The sequence below is a fragment of the Monodelphis domestica genome, chromosome 1 (genome assembly GCF_027887165.1).
Source record: "Monodelphis domestica isolate mMonDom1 chromosome 1, mMonDom1.pri, whole genome shotgun sequence".
Classification (NCBI taxonomy): domain Eukaryota; kingdom Metazoa; phylum Chordata; class Mammalia; order Didelphimorphia; family Didelphidae; genus Monodelphis; species Monodelphis domestica.
In genome coordinates, this window is record NC_077227.1 from 613,165,737 (window position 1) to 613,178,647 (window position 12,911).

Sequence of the window (12,911 nt, forward strand, 5' to 3'; positions counted from 1 at the left end):
TGAGACTCCTTTGGCCTTGTTCCTATTCACACAAGCCCTCCCTTAATCTTAAATAGTAATTAAGAAATTAATTAGAATAGTATAGAAAGTTGTTAGTGAGGTTAGTACTGACTTTGGGGTTTTAAGTTTAGATCTCCCCTAATCCCTTCCTTTCCTTCTATTAGCTTAATAAATAATTAATTAATTAGAAGTTATTTATTTAAGTACCTATTATTCTACCCACCTAATTCAATTCCCAGTGTCCAGTCTGTAATAGGTGCTAAATGTTTGTTGATTTACTGTGGGAAAAAATATTAGAGATTAGCATAAGTGTCCCTACTGAATGCCTCAATGGCTAAACAAGGTTATATCCATGATGGTATGTCATAACCTTCTATGATTTTAATGTATATATGAAAGATCTCATTTAAAGAGAACATTGTGGATTCCATTTTGATCAACTGAATCAGTCGATCAAAAAATATTTGTTAACTCCCAACTATATGCCAGGTATTGAGGATACAAAGAAAGGCTTAAAAGATCTCTACCCTGAGAGGGTGCACAATCTAATGAGGGAAAACAATAAATTTTAAAATCTGAAAAGTGAGGGAGAGATATGAAGCATAGAATAGTTGAGGTGGAAAGAAGATGGTAGAAAGTTTTCTACTTTGCTTACAGCTGGGTAGCTGAGGAGGTATGAGTTTCAGAGTTAATTTCATCTCATAGAATGATTCGAGTTTTTAGAGATTGTGAAATCCAGATCAGCCAGGTGGGCATTTATGACTTTTTTTTTAATCAACAAACAGAAGCATCACATTTAATCATAATGATGCCCACCGGTGGACAATATTTCCGAATGATGGCAAACTACTCAGTTGGAAAGAATTCAATACCCAGCTTGAAGGATGAACCTTCAGGACACATCATTAATACCCCCCACATTGGGTGTGTTTTGTATCTCATCTCTTAAGCAGTATAGGAAGTGACTGTGTAGAATATCAGACCTCAAAGACAATAGATTGCTAGATATGCTACAAAGGGAGAATTCTTGCTCAGATATGGGTAGTCATATGGCTTCTGAGTTTCTTTCAAACATCAAGATTCTGTGATTCCTACTAGAAGTACAGCAACTATGGATTGGCACACAGAACTGGGAGGGCAATGGAAGAAAATTCCAGACTCCTGAACAAGCTATTGTGACTTTAAAAAATATAAACCCTGCCAAATCCTGTGGTACTGAGGACCCTGGTAACCAATCCATGAGCTCATTCCTTATCCACCTCCTGAAAGTTTCCATTAATGCTGACTCCTCCTAGCTTAAAATAGCTCTAAGCCTTGCAAAATTCATTTATGTATTCAATTAACAGTCTGTTCCCCTGCTTTAATCCCAACATCATTATTGCAGCATCCCTATTGCTCTGCATGTACTCAAAGATTCTGAGGAACTCGGCTCTGAACTATGGATTGTTTCCTAACAATGAGCTTCTCTCCAATCAAACTCAGCTCCATCTGTTCTTCCAGCAATAAATGCTACCTGTGGTTGATCAATTGTAAGGATGTGGGGATATATCTTAAAAGGCAACCCACAGGGGCCATCAAAGAAAGTGCTTCCTGCCACCATCCCTGGAAAATAGTTTGGAAAACAACAATGAGCATTGGCAGAAACAGCAGCTACAATCGCTCACAAGAGTTGTGACACATTGATTACCACCTTTGATTTTATTCCAACACGTTTACCACCTGCATTAATCCTTTCTGCTTTAAATGAGTGAGAAGATGACTTCATTCAAGATGGTGTGCCTGTCTAAGTTGGTGCATTTCTGAACAGTCTTCTATAATGATGGACAATTGAGCTCATTTGTGGAAGTGCAGATATATGGTTTTGAGTCTAAGTCTGCTGGACATGTTGTCATCACTGCTCAATCCTCCCTTGGAAGTATTCTGTATCCTAAATCCTAAGTATTCATGCAGTATCTAACCATGGATCACATAAACATAACCATGGATCACCTAGAAAAACATAGATTGTTGTCCTGCATCTTACCATACTTGACTTCAAATATAGCCTCAGAGACTTATTAGCTATATGAAATCGAGCAAGTCACATGACCTATGCCTCAGTTTCCCTAACTACAAAATAGAATAATAGTGTTGTTCCATGATTTTCAATTGTATCCTATTCTTTGTGGTCCCAATTGGGGTTTTCTTGACAAAGATACTGGAATAGTTTGCCATTTCCTTTTCCAATTGATTTGCAGATAAGGAAACTGAGGCAAATAGGGTTCAGTGACTTGCCCATGATTACAGAGCTAATAAGTATCAGAGGCCAGATTTAAATTCAATGAGTCTTCTTGACTCCAGGCCCTTAACTCTATCTACTTCACTACATAGCTGCCCTGGAGAAAATATCACCTACCTAGCAGTTTATTGGGAGGACTGAATGAATGAGGAAGTGGTTATAAGGATAAAAATATTTACAAATATTTGTAAAGCATTAGCTCAATACTTGGCACATAGTAGGTACTTATTAATACTTGTTTCTTTAATTCCAGAGTTTTAGCAGTCACATTACATATAACACCAGGGAAGAAATTAAGGCCAAAGCTTGGAGAACCACAGGAAAGCTGCTGCAAATTTTTTGAAGCCTTCCCTACTGCTTTCCAGCCACTTATTGCACTGTGTGGAAGCTCTTATTAGAGTTGGACCAGTCTGACCAGGGCACACCACCACTAAAAGAATTTCAGAGAAATTTCTATGACTTCTTTTCAAAGGAATTTCTGTGGCTTAAATGCCTATTAGGTCAGGATGTGAGTCATTCAGTCAGTCTAAGAAGTCCTTAAGCACTTCTTATGTGCCAGGCTTTGTACTAAGTGCTTTACACCAAGTTCTGAGGATGCAAAGAAAGGCAAAAAGTAGTGCTTGCTCTCAAGGAACTCACAGTCGAGTCGAGGAGACAACATGAAAACAATCATGTGAAAACAAGATATATGGATATAATCAATAGAAAGGAGGCACTAGCTTTAAGGAAAAGCTACTTGTAGAAAAAGGATTTTAGCTGGGACTTAAAGGAAGCAAGAAGACAGAGCTGGAAAAGGAGAATATTCCAGGTCTTGGAAACAGCCAGTGAATATCCCAGTAGTCTAGAGTCCTTTGTGGTTACTTCTCCTCCCCAGCCTCAGCCAAGTTCCTTTGCCATATACTTGTTGCTAATGAAGAAATAGTGAAGTACCATTCTCTACAAAACAGATAGCGATGCAGACATGAATACTCATGTTGGGTAATTCTTGTTCACATTGCTTCATAAACCTAATACGAAAAGTCCACCCAAAGCACTGGATGCCTTCTCAATGTTCCTCTGATATCAAGAGGATGCCAATGGAACAACCAGGGATCTAACCATTGTAGCTTACTGTCACTATTGACTAGCCCATCTTTTTTTTCCTGCCATACATTTCTTGGATAACACTCTTTTCTCCAGTTTTTCTCCAGACTTCTTTGTTATGTGTTGCAACCTAAGACAGCTCCTAGGTGCATCTCCATTGCTTTGCTAATGATCCTAAATTTTGATTCTTTATCAATTACAGTGTCCCATGAATCATGGTAGTCCTATGAAGATATAAAGAGAACATTAGTTTTAAGTATACTAACCTTCCTCCTTGTTTTTTTTAATGGTTTATAATATCAAGATTGATCCAATTTAGTTCCTTCTTTAGGACAGCCATGTTTTGATCCTTGAACAAGGACTCACATTTAGCTAAGCTAAAGTTTTTAGATGGTTCCAAAACTGGGTGATTGTAGCAGCCTTGACCCCCTCCCATTTCTTTTCTTCCACTTTATTATCACTACAGATATGGAAAGAGGACAGAGGGGACTGAGGGCGATTCTGTAGTTTTCGATTCATCAACCACTGTGAGCAAAAATATATATCACCAAGTGACCAAACTACCAGGGGCAAGCCCAACCCATATTTAGCTGAGCATTCATACTCAGACAATGAATGAAATGCTGTACCTGGAATCAGAAAAAAACCCAAGTTTAAATCCAGCTTCAGACACTAAGTAGCATAAGAAAGTCATATAGGTAGATGAATGAATGAATGAATGAATGAATGAATGAATGAACAAATGAAAAAGGAGTATTAAGTACTTATTGGACAATAACCACAATAAGTACTAAAGATTTAGATAGAAAAGCAAGATAGTTCTTGCTGTCTTGAAATCAAAATGCCTATTTCTGATCTCCCAGAGACCTATTTCCCTGATGTTCCTCAGCATGGAAGTCCAGCCTTCTAGTTGTAGTAAAAAGATAAAGTGTGTAAAGGCAAGACTTGTCTGGTTTAGCTCAAGTTAGTGGAAACTATGGCCACATAAGCCCTCTGGAAGTATTCATTCCTTACACTCTCCAAATCTAAGGGGGCAAATGAGAGGAGGAGAGGGGTTGATCCCTTTGCCTGGACAAGAAAGAATGTCTCTGTTAATCAGGTAAGCAGGCATGCATGCCATAAACTCTTCCCAGAGATCAGATGCACTGCTTTGCCTTTTTCCTGAATATTCTAAGACAATCCAAGGACTGAGGGATAGTTTAATTACTCCTTAAGGTAGCATGGGGTGACTTTTAATGTTGCCAAGAAGTCTTTTCCGATAGAGTGCAAGCTTCATTAGGCTTCTTCCCAACCAGAGAATTCAAACTCACTCGTCAGATGGCCCTTTCTTCATGTATTTTTTTTTCATCAAATTTAAACCCCCTTTTCCCATGAATGATGCCTGAGAGTCATATTTGGGGCCCATTACCGGTTGATAGTCACCATGTGGATAGGACTAAAGATCATCTACCAACCCATAAACAGCTTCTGGGAAGTAGAATCATGTGGAGGGAACAATACAATATTTGGAGTTAGAGGACTTCCATTCAGTTCTTAGTTCTCCTACTGTAAGGACGGTAAGGAAGCAAATCACCTTACATCCCTAGGTGTCCATTTCCTCCTCTTTAAAAAGAGGGTGTTGGATTAAATGCCCTGTCAATTCCCTCTCAGGTAGTCAGGCAGAGTAGATAGAATACAGAGCCCAAAGACACTAAGACTCATCTTTGTGAGTTCAAATCTGGCCTCAGATATTTATGGCTTTCTTAAACAAAGCAATACTACACAGAAAGAAATCAGCAAAAACACCAGTGACAGACTGGAGGAAAGTTTTAAATAAAAGACGTGGTTATGGAAACAAAGAGAGACAAGTCATATACTAGACTGGAGGACTTCACCATGTTATAGCCTATAATCACTTGGTAGATATTTTAAAACTCATGGACCATTTGGTTTTTTATTCTTTTGGAATTTTCCATTTTTCTCCATGGTTAACTGCAGGTAAATGCATCAGTGGATACTGAATCAGTGGATATGGGGGCACAACTGTAATTATGAAAAGTAGCAACTTTTGGCCTGATGTAAGGGAAAACTTCTTTAAAAAAAAGAGTTCTCTAAAAGTGAAATGAGCTGCTTTGGGTAGCAGTGGGTTTCCACTCATTGAAGTTCTTCAACAAAGCCTGGATAACTGCATCTTAGTTAAAATGCAAAATGAATTCTTTTTCACCTACCGATCTAACTCCATGAACTCCAACATCCTTTCAAACTTCTATGGCTAAACCCATGGTCACTGGCTTTTTTATATACATTTCATCTCCCACTCCTGGGCATTTTCTCTGGCCTCTTAAGTCAGAGCTAAAGTCCCACAGTTCTCTAAATACTATATTAGTCTATTCTCTACTAATCAAAAGACTTATTCTTTTGAAAGAAACCTTTCCCAAAAAAAATTTATAGCAAGTTTTTCTGATAATGGTCTCATGTCTTATATACATTGAGAACTGAACCAGATTAATAAAAAAAAAAATAAGAGCTCTTTCTCATTTTATAAATGTCAATGGATCTGAACACATTTTTCAGAGGAGGAATTCAGTTACAAATAATTGTATGAAAAATGCTCTAGATCAATAATTAGAGAGATGCAAATTAAAATAATTCCAAGGTCCCACCTCATATCTATCAGATTGACTAAGATGACAGAAAATAAAAACAAATGCGTGAAAAGATGTGGGAAAATAAGTACACTAGTGCATTGTTGGTGGAGCTCTGAACTAGTCCAGTCAATCTGGAGAAAAATTTGGATCTATGTCCAAAGGACTACAAAGCTGTGCTTATCCTTTGACCCAACAGAACAACTATTAAGTATATGCTCCAAGGATATCAAAGAAAAAAGAAAAGATATAAATGGAGAAAAATATTTATAATAGCTCTTTTGTGGAGGCAAACAGTAGGAAGTTGATAGAATGCCTATCAATTGGGAAATGGCTGAACAAGTTATGGTATATAAATATGATGAAATATAATTGTGCTCTAGGAAATGCTGACAGAGAAGGTTTCAGGAAAACCTGGGAAGACATTTATAAACTGATACTAAGCTAAATGCTCAGAATCAGGAGAACAAGGTATATAATGATAACAATTTTGTAAAGTTAATCAGTTGTAAAAGAGTTAATAGCTCTGATCAATATAAGGAACCACCACAATTCCAAAGGACTCGTGAAAACTTTTTTTTTTAAACCTTTTCAAGTTCCAGATAGAGAAATGATAGAATCAGGTTGCAGATTGTAATATTTATTGGGAAAGATTGGGGGAATTGGAAAAACAGGGGATAAGGAAGGTTTGTATCAGGGAATGGAGGAGTTTAAGGGAGAGAGGGAATATTGCTGCTGGTGAGGCAAAGGTGAGAGATGCCCCCTGCCGAGAGGCAGCAGCAAGGGTCTGATAAGGACTGTTTGTTGTTGAATGACTGAGCTAATGTTCAGGTCCCTCTATGCCCAGAAAAGATAGCCCACTTATCTGACTGCGATATTAAGAGAAATTTTAATAACCAGTTTGGATTGGAGAGGTATCAGGGGAAAAGGGAAGAGGGAGGTCCCTAAATAAGGTTGGAGTCTTAATCAGCTTTGGAGCTGAGGCCAGGCCTCACAGGCTAGTGGAGGGTTTCTCCCACTCCTGCCTATGCTAAATCTGTGATCGTTTTTGTCAATTTCAGAATCTTAGCAGTAGACAGAAAGCAAAAAAAAAAAAACTGTTATAAATTTCAGAGCTGGTTGGGCCTGTATCTTCGGGCTGAACTGAGTAGAGGCACTCCTAATCCAGACTGCAAAGCCAATCCTCCTTCCACCTCAATCTACCAGGAAGGAAGTATGCCCAGCAGGAAGGAAGTACTAATCACAAGAACCAACTGCCACTCCCAGTTGCCCCTTCACCCACCAACTGTCAGTCTTGTTTCCTTTCCACAATCGTTCCCTTTTTTGGTAGGGACCTTCCCAACGTCACTTATTTTTATTATAGTTACCAATTTGCTAAATCTACTCTAAGGAATTCTATTCAGGAAAGTTTGGGTAAGGGTAGTTTAAGGGTTTTACAATAAATTCAGTATAATAAATGTTTAAACAAAACCATTACAAAGAAATTTGAATCTTAGTGCTAATACTACTTACTCTTAATAAGTTAACTAAAACAAATAGTTTTCCTTTTTTATATATATTATTATTTACAGACTATCCTATCTAAATATATTTACATTAAACACAATTTCAGCATCAGCTTTACAAAAAAAAAAAACAATTAAAAGTTTACTATCTGTAAATGCAGTTTAAGTCTATTCCTATGTATAACTAATTGTCTATGCTATGTTTAACTTAACTTCTAATCTATTCCCTACTTAATGTAACTATTATCTAATGTACAACATATATAAATGCTATGCTAATTTACAGACTCTATCACTATGTTACTAACCTAATTATAGTATATACATTATTTATAGAGATTTTTTTTTACATATAATACAATAGTGTACATTGTTCCACGTCCTGACGTCAGTCAAATAGAAATATCTCTTGATCTTCCTATTTGCCTAAAACCTTATGGAACTAACTATATACATATTTACATTTTGCATAAATATAATTTCAGACACTTGTTTATTTAAACAAGGTCTCCCAATATGTCAATCTGTGATTTTGTATTTTGTGTCTAATAGTGTTGGGTTGAGTTAATACTTATCAAGTTTCTTCAGATTTCCACTTCTCATGTTGACTGGTGAATGTCTTCTTTCTTCCAAGTTATGTAGTGATGCATGTTATTTCCCTAACATGTGAAATCACTTTTGTTTTATTATTTCAACATACTCAGTCTTACATTTAAGTCTCATTTTCCATCTGTTCTCTTCTTACTATTAGATTTAAAATGATTGAAGTCCTTAAACTGTAACAGTTAAAAGAGTGATGTTATAAACTGTAGTGAGTTAAAATGGTGGAAGATATAAATTGTGATAGATATAAGAGAGGGTGAGTAAATTTGACCGCAGAAAATATGTTTCACTACAGTGTCTTGGTTTTTAAATCAAATATAAGGTGGTCGCCAGGGAAATATTCCCAGTTATTCAAATACCCAAGTCAATTTGGTTTTATAGAGATTTTAATTAATGCAAATGTGGAATTAAAGAAAAGAGAGAAAGAGAGAAAAAGGAAATAAGTATGAAGGGCCTTAAGCCAACATGGCCTAGACCTGAGTCTTAAGAGAGAGAGATCAGTCAGTCAGTCTTTTAACACTCACCACAAGGTCTGTCTAAACAAGGATTCTAGTGACACCAGGCCAGCTCCATCTCAGCTGACTTCACCAGAGAGAGTTCCAGCCAGAGTCCTCCTTAAAGAGCCTTCCAGCCAGAGACTGTTCCAAAGGGCCTCTCTCCAGAGACTCCAGAGGGACAGAGTCCCCCCCTGAGGAGCTCCAGTGAGACCTCCTTAGAGATTATCCTCCAAGAGCTTCCCTTCTCCAGAGCCTCTCTCAAGAGATTCTTCCCAAGTGATCCTCATCAGAGATCCTCCAAAAGGATTCTTTTTTCAAGAGATTCTGCTTTTTATTATATAGGGGTTTTTCTCCTATGTCACCTCCCCTAAGTCCTTACATCTACCAATCACTGTAGACGTTTTCCAAAGGACTGCCCATCTGAATTCCTGCTAAGTCGACTAATCTCCTCAGTAAGTCTGAACCAGAAAAAATGCTGCTGTGTCGACTAATCTCCTCAGTAAATCTGAACCAGTGAAAACACAGCTGAGTCAACTAATCTCATTAAGAGAAAACTTGCCCGACCCTTTTAGGTACCTAGCATCTCATTGTATCAATTCTAAAAAACAGGCATGGCTCAAAGAACTCCTTGCCTTATTATAAGCATGGGTCCAAGTACTTTCTTTGTTTAGCAAGGAGTTTTCTCCCCTAAAGCAGTCTTAAGTATGGGTGGAGTAGAGGTCCTCCCATAGCAAGGATTTTTCTCCCCTAAAGCAGTCTTAAGTATGGGTGGAGTAGAGGTCCTCCCATTTCTGATCCTGGAGAGTTCTCACATCAAAATGGGGAATGTTTCCCAGTAGGGAATTTGTTCCAATGGAGGATTTCTCAATGTGGAAATTTTTAACATTCACAAGTCTGAGAAAGTTCAAGATTTACATTACTTAAACAAATTTACAAAGTTCAAAGTCTTAGCTGTCCATTTCAGCTTTTTTTCTTTGTTTCTTCTCTAGTAGCTATTAAAAAAATTTTAAGTTAAAAGTCTTAGCTGTCCATTTTAGCATTTCCTCTTTGTTTCTTGTCTCTAGTAGCTTTTCTTGATGCTTTTCCTCTGGGCTGGTTTAAAATTTTTTCCTCTGGGATGCTTTTCCTCTGGGCTGGAAAGTTGTCTCAAACATTACATGTCACTATTATTTCTTTGTGGTGTACTTTTTTATGTTAATCAGTTTTTGTTTTCATTTCTCAGCACTATCTTTTGTCTAATTATCTTCTATGTCTGTTACAGTGATGTTGAATTTTTTCCTGATTTTACATGGGAACAGTGGAACCATGAGTCTTTCCCTGCAATTTTTATAGCTGTTGGGGTAGTAAGCAATACTTCATGTGGTCCAGTCCATTTTATGTCTGTAGCCAATTTTCTATTGAAATTTTTTAAGTATACTATATCTCCTGGTTTGATGTTGTGCAAATTGTAATCCAGGGGCACTGTTTGATGTATCAAGCCCATTTCATGCAACTCTGCTATTCTTGTTTGTAAAGTTTGCATATATTTTGTTAATTGACAGTCTAGTTTGTGAGAAGTTCTATGTCAGAGAAAGGAAGATGTGATAGGATCATTACGTTGTTTGCTTCTTCTTCTGTTTGTTTTCTATCAGGTATATGATTTTGTTGTACTGCTGTGGAAAAGGCATGAAGGAAGAGAGAATTTCATTCATGCAAAACAAAGTAAAGGCCCTCAGCTGTCAATCAAGAAAGAACATTCCAAATAGAATGTTCCCAGGAAAGACAGTTGGAGAGTCAAGCCAGGCTGAAGTGAGAAGGAGCTCTAAGCTAGACCCCTGTTAGCTTCCATCCTAGGCTAAAGGACCCTTGGGGGGGACAGCTTCTGGAGCTAGGATGAGAATAAATTAACATCTGTTGGTGGCTTAGAGTGTGAAGAACTGATTGTATATTTGAGATTTGAGTTTGAAGGAAGAAGAAAGAAGATTAAACAGTTGTCCTCCCATCTCTCTGACAGACTTTTGTGTCACAGCTATGACAGGACTGATATTTTCTAAAATCCTCCTAACCCTCCTTATAGATTAGGGAAAATCTCATCCCTCTCACCTCATCTTCTATTCTTGTCCTCCCCAATAAACCTCCTTACTTGAGAAAGAGGATAAGAGTATCTTCTCTAAACCTCACAGTTCACCTTTAAATTAGTTAGAAAGGTGGCTGACTAACAGGGGGGAGGGGAAGGGAGGCAAGAGGGTATGGGTGAAAAACTGGGAGGTGAAAGGTGGAGAGTATGAAATATCTTGATCTATTAGCCATCAGTAGTGATCAATAGGCAACCCCAGAGTATCCCCTCCAGTAGTATTTCTCTATCTCTCAGAAGTATCTCTATCTCCATTATAACTAGGCACCCAGGGAGCTGGGTAGCTCAGTGGATTGAGAGGTAGGCCTAGATACAGGAAGTCCTAGGTTCAAATCTGGCTTCAGACACTTCCCAGTTGTGTGACCCTGGGCAAGTCACTTGACCCCCATTTCCTAGCCCTTATCACTCTTCTGCCTTGGAGCCAATACACAGTATTGACTCCAAGACAGAAGGTAAGGGTTTAAAAAAGAAACTAACTCTTCTGACAGGATCATTTGTTCTTGATTTGAGTTGTTAATGTAATCATCTGTCTCCCCCTCTTGTAAAGCTTTGTGATCTTGATTTTAAAGTTTGATATATTCATAAGGTTCTTGGTCTTCTTCATTTTCTGAATCAAACATCACTGAATATAGTGATTCTGAGTGAGTCATTTCTTGCACTGACTCTTACTTGGTGATTTGGCTGTCTTCAGGAGATGTTTTTAAAACAGATTTTGTTGCCCCTGTATTGATAAGAGCTGGATAGATCTCATTACCCACTTTTATCATGACCCTTGGTTCTGTGTTCTCATTTTGTTGGCATACTTGGACCATAGGTGCATGTATTTCAATTTTGTTCAAATCCTAGTTTTGTTCTTCAGCTACACACTTTTCTTGTTGCTTTGAACATTCATTTTGCAATCCATCATCAGTTCGCAATGGAATTGCATTATCATGGAGACTTAAGGATGGCATAATAATGTTTGTATATTATATTCTGAAATTGTTGGGATTAAAATTTTCTGATCCAACAAGTTTTGGATAAATGAGTTGAGTCTTGTTTCCTTTCCACAAGATGGAATTATATTTTTTTCCTTTACTTTTCTTGCCTCTCCCCCCCAAAAACAATATAGCTAATGCAGAAGTGTATTTTGCATGACTTCATATGAATAAAAGTTTTGTATTTTGCCTTTTCAATTAGTAGGAAGGGAGTGAAAAAAAGAGAGAATCTAGAAGTGAAAATCAATTTAAATAAAAAACCTTTCCCAGTCCTTAATCTTGTCTTCTCTTTTGATTACCTCCAGGTTTTGCCTTTCTTTTTAACCCTAGTGCTTAGCATAACATCTGGTACATAGTATATGCTTAATAAATTGCTGTTTATTTCTGTGGAAATGCTTTAGAACTATCCATTCATAATACTGAAATAATTGAAAAACAATATACACAATAACTGCACCAATACAATTGGAAAGAACAAACAAAATAATCCAGTTTAGATGTTGCCAAATTAGGAAGAGCTTGGCCCAAAGAAGACATGAAAACATTCTACATTCTTTTCTTCACCTTTTTAGAGATGGAATGGTCTATATATGTGGAACATTGCATATTATATGTAATTTTTCATTTAATTGATCATTTTTGTTATTATTTATTTTATTCCCTCTTTTTTTTCTTTGTTAAAAGGAATCTATCCGTGGGATGAGAAGGAATGTATGCAGGAAGTCCAAGAAAAGTTAAAAACAAAAAGAGAACAACAAAATCTATTATTTTTTTAAATTTAATCTGTTGAAAAGGAAAAAATAGTCTGGTTTTCAAGGATCATAGAAAACAAAAAAAAATAAAAATATATGTCTACCTGTTTGGATTGAACTGCCAAGGGTAGTAGTGTTTTTAAAATAAGCTTAATTTAAATAGCTTCAGTTTGTACATGGAAACACAACCTTTTTTTAGGGGTACAGGACAAGAAGTCTTGGCAGGGAGAAGGAAAGTTATAGGAGGGGGCTGAGAAAGAGAAATGAGAAAGAAAAAAAGAAACAGTAGAGAGAAGGAATTAATCAACAAGTATTTGCTGAATAATTGATAGCATCCAATACTATAGTGAGCTAAGAGGTAGCACAGTACATAGAGCACTGGGTCTGGCATCAGAAAGACCTTGAGTTCAACTCTGCCTTTAGACACTAGCTATGTGACCCTGGGCAAATCACTAAACTTCTGTTTACCTCAGTTGCCT